This window comes from Anomaloglossus baeobatrachus, chromosome 5 (genome assembly GCF_048569485.1).
Source record: "Anomaloglossus baeobatrachus isolate aAnoBae1 chromosome 5, aAnoBae1.hap1, whole genome shotgun sequence".
Lineage (NCBI taxonomy): Eukaryota > Metazoa > Chordata > Amphibia > Anura > Aromobatidae > Anomaloglossus > Anomaloglossus baeobatrachus.
This window is the reverse complement of record NC_134357.1, coordinates 567,538,585-567,547,010: the sequence shown is the minus strand read 5'-3', so window position 1 is coordinate 567,547,010 and position 8,426 is coordinate 567,538,585. Positions and strand designations below refer to the sequence as shown.

Sequence of the window (8,426 nt, the reverse complement as noted above, 5' to 3'; positions counted from 1 at the left end):
CGGCATGAGTTCACAAAGATAAGTCCAATCACTTGTGTTTCACGTGAATCCTCTTGCTGAAGTTTATGATCCGTCAGTTGGGTGATAGAGCAATGTGAGAAGATCTGGACTTAGATCCGACGCACATTTCAGGAGCTAACGCAGCTCCCTTCCTCAAGTATAGCCTAGGTCTTCAATTTACACCTTTTTATACCCTATTAATCAATTTACAATTAGTTTACAGAGACATACAGCAAACTTAACTGCATATTCATTATTGAAAGGCAAAAAGTTAAATTTCACTGTTTAACCCTCTGGGTTTCAATGTATCCATCTCAAATATCCATTTACTTTCTGTGCTACTCATTTTTTCAATAAAATCCCCATCTATCCAGTCTTTTTCCACAGTCTGAATTCCCCATACTTGTAATCCAGAGAAGTAGCCTCCATGTTTACATGCATAAATGATTTGCATATTTTTAATTTTTTTATGTTCCCTATACGTATACAGAGTGGTAGTATAGTTCTGCCTATATTCTTTTTGCAATAAATAATCCCTTTAGTACGACACCAGATTAAATCTTCTACAATGATTTTTCTTTTGTCCTCCTAAAAATGTTTCTCTTTTCATTTTTTGTATTTGAAGGGAGGTGAATTGCAGCCAAGTGTCACGTCAGACCATTCAAAACTGTTTACATCAATGCTGTCTGTGTGCTAGATGACCTGCAAAGTACCTGACCACACCATCAAGCACAAGGGTCCTGTGGGCCTTAAGGAGGCTTTACACGCTACGATATCGTTAATGTTTTATCGTCGGGGTCACGTCGTTAGGGACGCACATCCGGCGTCATTAACGGTATCGCAGCGTGTAACACTTACCAGCGACCTTAAACATCCTCCAAAGTGGTGAAAATCATTCACCATGGAGAGGTCGTCCCAAAACCAAAAATCGTTAATGGTTGATTATCGATGTGGTTCGTCGCTCCTGCGGCAGCACACATCGCTGTGTGTGACACCGCAGGAGCGAGGAACGTCTCCTTACCTGCCGCCGGCCGCAATGAGGAAGGAAGGAGGTGGGCGGGATGTTACATCCCGCTCATCTCCGCCCCTCCGCTTTGGTTGTCCGGCCGCTTAGTGATGTCGCGGTGACGTCGCTGTGATGCCAAACGTCCCTCCCCCTTGAGGGAGGTGTTGTTCGGCAGTCACAGCGACGACGACGACCAGGTAAGTGCGTGTGACACACGAAATCGCATGCATGACGGAGGCGGGTGCTTTTGCGTACGATATTGCTAGCAATATCATAGCGTGTAAAGCCCGCTTTAGTGTTGGTCACTGATGAAAGTTGATTCACACTGAGTAGAAATGATGGCAGCCAACGATGTTGGAGACATCAAGGAGAGCGCTATCCATTAGCCATTGTTGTTACCAGATGAGCCTCTGATGGTGGTGGTGGCATTACAGTGTGGCAGGTGTGTCTACTCCATACAGAACGGCCCTACACTGTGTGACTGGTACAGTGACAGCCCCTACTAATGGAATAATATCATTTATTCAGTCATTGTGCCTCTGCGTCAACAACACAGGCCTAATATCATTTTCATGGACGACAATGCTCCAGCTCATCGAGGTCACATCATTAGGGAACAGCTGCTGGAGACTGGGGAACCTCAAATGGAGCGGCCTGCACTGAATCCCACAGAAAACATATGGGATCAGCTAAGTCACCGCGTAGAGGCTCGTAACTCTGTACCCCAGAACCTCAATGACCTGAGGGCCATCCTTCACGAAGAATGGGACGCCATGCCTCCGCAGCCAATAACTCCACTTGTGACCAGCAGGAGGTGATATTGTCAGCTGTGACTGAGGCTCAAGACCACATGACAAGTTATTGAGACACTGACATTTTTGGAGGATATACCCACCCCTGGTGTTGGCTTTCATTTCAATAAATTGTTCAAGATGAGGAAATCACCATTACTGCTTCTACTTAAATGCCCGACAGTCATGATAAAGTAACCCTGTAGGGTGAGCTTTTTACATAATTCACCTGAAGGCCAAATATTTCTAACTTTTTGTGAGTAGTGTGTATGCGCAACTCCATACACCTCGTACACACTCGGCTCCGCTCCGTACACCTCGTACACACACGGCTCCGCTCCGTACACCTCGTACACACACGGCTCCGCTCCGTACACCTCGTACACACACGGCTCCGCTCCGTACACCTCGTACACACTCGGCTCCGCTCCGTACACCTCGTACACACTCGGCTCCGCTCCGTACACCTCGTACACACTCGGCTCCGCTCCGTACACCTCGTACACACACGGCTCCGCTCCGTACACCTCGTACACACACGGCTCCGCTCCGTACACCTCGTACACACACGGCTCCGCTCCGTACACGTCGCACACACACGGCTCCGCTCCGTACACCTCGTACACACACGGCTCCACTCCGAACACCTCGTATAGACACGTCTCTTCTCTCTACACCTCGTACACACACGGCTCCGCTCCGTACACCTCGTACACACTCGGCTCCGCTCCATACATCTCGTACACACACGGCTCCGCTCCGTACATCTCGTACACACACGGCTCCGCTCCGTACACCTCGTACACACTCGGCTCCGCTCCGTACACCTCGTACACACTCGGCTCCGCTCCGTACACCTCGTACACACTCGGCTCCGCTCCGTACACCTCTTACACACTCGGCTCCGCTCCGTACATCTCGTACACACGCGGCTCCGCTCCGTACACCTCTTACACACGCGGCTCCGCTCCGTACACCTCTTACACACGCGGCTCCGCTCCGTACACCTCTTACACACGCGGCTCCGCTCCGTACACCTCTTACACACGCGGCTCCGCTCCGTACACCTCTTACACACGCGGCTCCGCTCCGTACACCTCTTACACACTCGGCTCCGCTCCGTACATCTCGTACACACATGGCTGCGCTCCGTACACCTCGTACACACGGCTCTGCTCCGTACACCTCGTACACACGCGGCTCTGCTACGTACACCTCGTACACACGCGGCTCTGCTCCATACACCTTGTACACACACGGCTGCGCTCCGTACACCTCGTACACACACGGCTGCGCTCCGTACACCTCGTACACACACGGCTCCGTTCCGTACTCATAGTACATACATGGCTTCGCTCCGTACACACGCGGCTCTGCTCCGTACACCTCGTACACACACGGCTCTGCTCCGTACACCTCGTACACACACGGCTGCGCTCCGTACACCTCGTACACACACGGCTCCGTTCCGTACTCATAGTACATACATGGCTTCGCTCCGTACACACGCGGCTCTGCTCCGTACACCTCGTACACACACGGCTCTGCTCCGTACACCTCGTACACACACGGCTCCGCTCCGTACACCTCGTACACACACGGCTCTGCTCCGTACACCTCGTACACACTCGGCTCTGCTCTGTACACCTCGTACACACACGGCTCTGCTCCGTACATCTCGTACACACACGGCTGCGCTCCGTACACCTCGTACACACACGGCTCCGCTCCGTACACCTCGTACACACACGGCTCTGCTCCGTACACCTCGTACACACACGGCTCTGCTCCGTACACCTCGTACACACACGGCTCTGCTCTGTACACCTTGTACACACACGGCTCTGCTCCGTACACCTCGTACACACACGGCTCCGCTCCGCACACCTCGTACACACACGGCTGCGCTCCGTACACCTCGTACACACACGGCTCTGCTCCGTACACCTCGTACACACACGGCTGCGCTCCGTACACCTCGTACACACACGGCTTCGCTCCGTACACCTCGTACACACACGGCTCCGCTCCGTACACCTCGTACACACACGGCTCTGCTACATCCACACTGTAAACCCCTCCTGACCCCACACATAAACTTCCCCTCATCCAGCACCATGACACCCAGCACAGCAGAGTCCTGCATACACTGAGGAGCTGATCATGTGACCCCTGACTCCTCCCCTCTGTGTGGACATCACCACAGGTCCTGGAAGCACAGAGCAGCCATCTATTATTCCGCCTGGAAAACATCCGGCTGCATTTTGTACTCGCCCCCTATCATGTGATAGAAGTGACGTCATACCTGAAAGAAGCCCATACAGTCTAGAATCTGTCCTATGCTGTGTTCCTTATCCATGGGACGGCAGGAAATAGCCGAGAGCTGCCGGAGTCTTCAGGTCAGTACGATTACTTCTTGTTTTTTATGTGCCGTGCCTCTACCTTTGATGCTGGCTCACACGCTGTTTGATTTAATCAGCTAACGTGCCTCTAAACCTGTGACTGTTAACCTGTTAAATGCTGCAGCCAATCTCTGAAAGTGGCTCTTATTGTCCGATGGCAGGTGGGTAGAGGCTAGATCGGAGTTGATTTTTTGAGGTGGGAGGAGTGATTTCATGAAATCATGATGTCACCGGAAAAGGCGGGGCCTCCTCAGTGCCGTGCACATCTGTGGGCGGGAAGCGGCAGTGCTCGTGCTCCTCTGTGCAGAGCGGAGGATCCTGACCCTGAGGTGGGGGAATATTCGGCTTTTCCTCATTAGTTATAGCTCTGGGGTCTCAGCCTGGATGTTGGGGGCACAGAGCAGTGTCTCCTGTCACCACTGGGGGCTGCAGCTCGTGTATATCTCAGGGCATGTGCTGAAGCTGCAGCACCGTTCTGTGGAGGCTTCCATAAGGTAAGTGGCTTATGAAGGGGGGTTACACGGAGCAGGGGGCGATGCTGTGGAGGTTTCATAAGGAATGTGGGGGTTATTCTAGGCAGGAGGCGACGCTGCATGTTTGGGGGGCTTGCAGGAGGCAATGTGGAACGTTTAGGGCGGCTCGCACTTGCCACGGAGCGACTGCATGTTTGGGGTGGACTCGCACTGGACAGGGGGTGAAGCTGCACGTTTGGGGGGGCTGGCACTGGCCAGGGGGCGACGCTGCACGTTTGGGGGGGCTTGCAGGGGGCGACGCTGCACGTTTGGGGGACTCGCACTGGCCAGGGGGCGACGCTGCACGTTTGGGGGGGCTTGCAGGGGGCGACGCTGCACGTTTGGGGGACTCGCACTGGCCAGGGGGTGACGCTGCACGTTTGGGGGGGGCTGGCACTGGGCAGTGAGCGACGCTGCACGTTTGGGGGGGGGCTGGCACTGGGCAGTGAGCGACGCTGCACGTTTGGGGGGGCTGGCACTGGGCAGTGAGCGACGCTGCACGTTTGGGGGGGCTGGCACTGGGCAGTGAGCGACGCTGCACGTTTGGGGGGGCTGGCACTGGGCAGTGAGCGACGCTGCACGTTTGGGGGGGCTGGCACTGGGCAGTGAGCGACGCTGCACGTTTGGGGGGGCTGGCACTGGGCAGTGAGCGACGCTGCACGTTTGGGGGGGGGCTGGCACTGGGCAGTGAGCGACGCTGCACGTTTGGGGGGGGCTGGCACTGGGCAGTGAGCGACGCTGCACGTTTGGGGGCGGCTGGCACTGGGCAGTGAGCGACGCTGCACGTTTGGGGGGGGCTGGCACTGGGCAGTGAGCGACGCTGCACGTTTGGGGGGGGGGCTGGCACTGGGCAGTGAGCGACGCTGCACGTTTGGGGGGGCTGGCACTGGGCAGTGAGCGACGCTGCACGTTTGGGGGGGCTGGCACTGGGCAGTGAGCGACGCTGCACGTTTGGGGGGGCTGGCACTGGGCAGTGAGCGACGCTGCACGTTTGGGGGGGGCTGGCACTGGGCAGTGAGCGACGCTGCACGTTTGGGGGGGCTGGCACTGGGCAGTGAGCGACGCTGCACGTTTGGGGCGGCTGGCACTGGGCAGTGAGCGACGCTGCACGTTTGGGGGGGGGGGCTGGCACTGGGCAGTGAGCGACGCTGCACGTTTGGGGGGGGGCTGGCACTGGGCAGTGAGCGACGCTGCACGTTTGGGGGGGCTGGCACTGGGCAGTGAGCGACGCTGCACGTTTGGGGGGGCTGGCACTGGGCAGTGAGCGACGCTGCACGTTTGGGGGGGCTGGCACTGGGCAGTGAGCGACGCTGCACGTTTGGGGGGGGCTGGCACTGGGCAGTGAGCGACGCTGCACGTTTGGGGGGGCTGGCACTGGGCAGTGAGCGACGCTGCACGTTTGGGGGGGCTGGCACTGGGCAGTGAGCGACGCTGCACGTTTGGGGGGGGCTGGCACTGGGCAGTGAGCGACGCTGCACGTTTGGGGGGGGCTGGCAGTGGGCGACGCTGCACGTATGGGGGGGCTGGCACTGGGCAGTGGGCGACGCTGCACGTTTGGGGGGGGCTGGCAGTGGGCGACGCTGCACGTTTGGGGGGGCTGGCAGTGGGCGACGCTGCACGTTTGGGGGGGGCTGGCAGTGGGCGACGCTGCACGTTTGGGGGGGGCTGGCAGTGGGCGACGCTGCACGTTTGGGGGGGCTGGCAGTGGGCGACGCTGCACGTTTGGGGGGGCTGGCAGTGGGCGACGCTGCACGTTTGGGGGGGGCTGGCAGTGGGCGACGCTGCACGTTTGGGGGGGGCTGGCAGTGGGCGACGCTGCACGTTTGGGGGGGGGCTGGCAGTGGGCGACGCTGCACGTTTGGGGGGGGCTGGCACTGGGCGACGCTGCACGTTTGGGGGGGCTGGCAGTGGGCGACGCTGCACGTTTGGGGGGGCTGGCACTGGGCGACGCTGCACGTATGGGGGGGCTGGCACTGGGCAGTGGGCGACGCTGCACGTTTGGGGGGGCTGGCAGTGGGCGACGCTGCACGTATGGGGGGGCTGGCAGTGGGCGACGCTGCACGTATGGGGGGGCTGGCAGTGGGCGACGCTGCACGTATGGGGGGGGCTGGCAGTGGGCGACGCTGCACGTATGGGGGGGGCTGGCACTGGGCAGTGGGCGACGCTGCACGTTTGGGGGGGCTGGCACTGGGCAGTGGGCGACGCTGCACGTATGGGGGGGGCTGGCACTGGGCAGTGGGGCGACGCTGCACGTTATGGGGGGCTGGCACTGGGCAGTGGGCGACGCTGCACGTTTGGGGGGGCTGGCAGTGGGCGACGCTGCACGTTTGGGGGGGCTGGCAGTGGGCGACGCTGCACGTTTGGGGGGGGCTGGCAGTGGGTGACGCTGCACGTTTGGGGGGGGCTGGCAGGTGGGCGACGCTGCACGTTTGGGGGGGGCTGGCAGTGGGCGACGCTGCACGTTTGGGGGGGGGGCTGGCAAGTGGGGCGACGCTGCACGTTTGGGGGGGGGGGGGGGGGCTGGCACTGGGCACTGGGCGACGCTGCACGTTTGGGGGGCTGGCACTGGGCGACGCTGCACGTTTGGGGGGGGCTGGCACTGGGCGACGCTGCACGTATGGGGGGGCTGGCACTGGGGCAGTGGGCGACGCTGCACGTTTGGGGGGGGGCTGGCACTGGGCAGTGGGCGACGCTGCACGTTTGGGGGGGCTGGCACTGGGCAGTGGGCGACGCTGCACGTTTGGGGGGGCTGGCACTGGGCGACGCTGCACGTATGGGGGGGGCTGGCACTGGGCAGTGGGCGACGCTGCACGTTTGGGGGGGGCTGGCACTGGGCAGTGGGCGACGCTGCACGTATGGGGGGGCTGGCACTGGGCGACGCTGCACGTTATGGGGGGGCTGGCACTGGGCAGTGGGCGACGCTGCACGTTGGGGGGGGGGGGGGGGCTGGCACTGGGCAGGGGGCGACGCTGCACGTTTGGGGGGGCTGGCACTGGCTGCACGTTTGGGGAGGCTGGCACTGGGGCAGTGAGCGACGCTGCACGTTTGGGGGGGGCTGGCACTGGGCAGTGAGCGACGCTGCACGTTGGGGGGGGGGGCTGGCACTGCACGTTTGGGGGGGGCTTGCGGGCCATGGTGCGTGTTGTGTGGCCTCTCGCTGGGCAGTGGTGCGTGTTGTTGTGGGCTCTCGCGGGGCAGTGGTGCTTGTTGTGGGCTCTCGCGGGGGCAGTGGTGCTTGTTGTGGGCTCTCGCGGGGGCAGTGGTGCTTGTTGTGGGGGCTCGCGGGGGCAGTGGTGCGTGTTGTGGGGGCTCTTGCGGGGCAGTGGTGCGAGCCCCCCCCGACGTGCAGCTCTCTCTCTCCCTGCGAGCCCCCCCGCGACGTGCAGCCTCTCTCTCCCTGCGAGCCCCCCCGACGTGCAGCCTCTCAATCCCTGCGAGCCCCCCCGACGTGCAGCCTCTCTCTCCCTGCGAGCCCCCCCGACGTGCAGCCTCTCTCTCCCTGCGAGCCCCCCTTGACGTGCAGCCTCTCTCTCCCTGCGAGCCCCCCCGACGTGCAGCCTCTCTCTCCCTGCGAGCCCCCCCGACGTGCAGCCTCTCTCCCTGCGAGCCCCCCCGACGTGCAGCCTCTCTCTCCCTGCGAGCCCCCCCGACGTGCAGCCTCTCTCTCCCTGCGAGCCCCCCCCGACGTGCAGCCTCTCTCTCCCTGCGAGCCCCC

The 8,426-nt window shown here is 60.8% G+C and overlaps 1 protein-coding gene across 1 annotated transcript in view; it reads left to right on the top strand.

Annotated features, from left to right (window-relative positions):
- The first annotated feature begins 4,046 nt into the window (after positions 1–4,046).
- LOC142313045 (uncharacterized) overlaps positions 4,047–8,426 on the top strand; it is a 63,608-nt gene continuing 59,228 nt past the window's right edge. The window contains exon 1 of the mRNA XM_075352031.1: positions 4,047–4,196. The gene's annotated coding sequence lies outside the window, so the exon portion shown is untranslated. The remainder of the gene's footprint in view (positions 4,197–8,426) is intronic.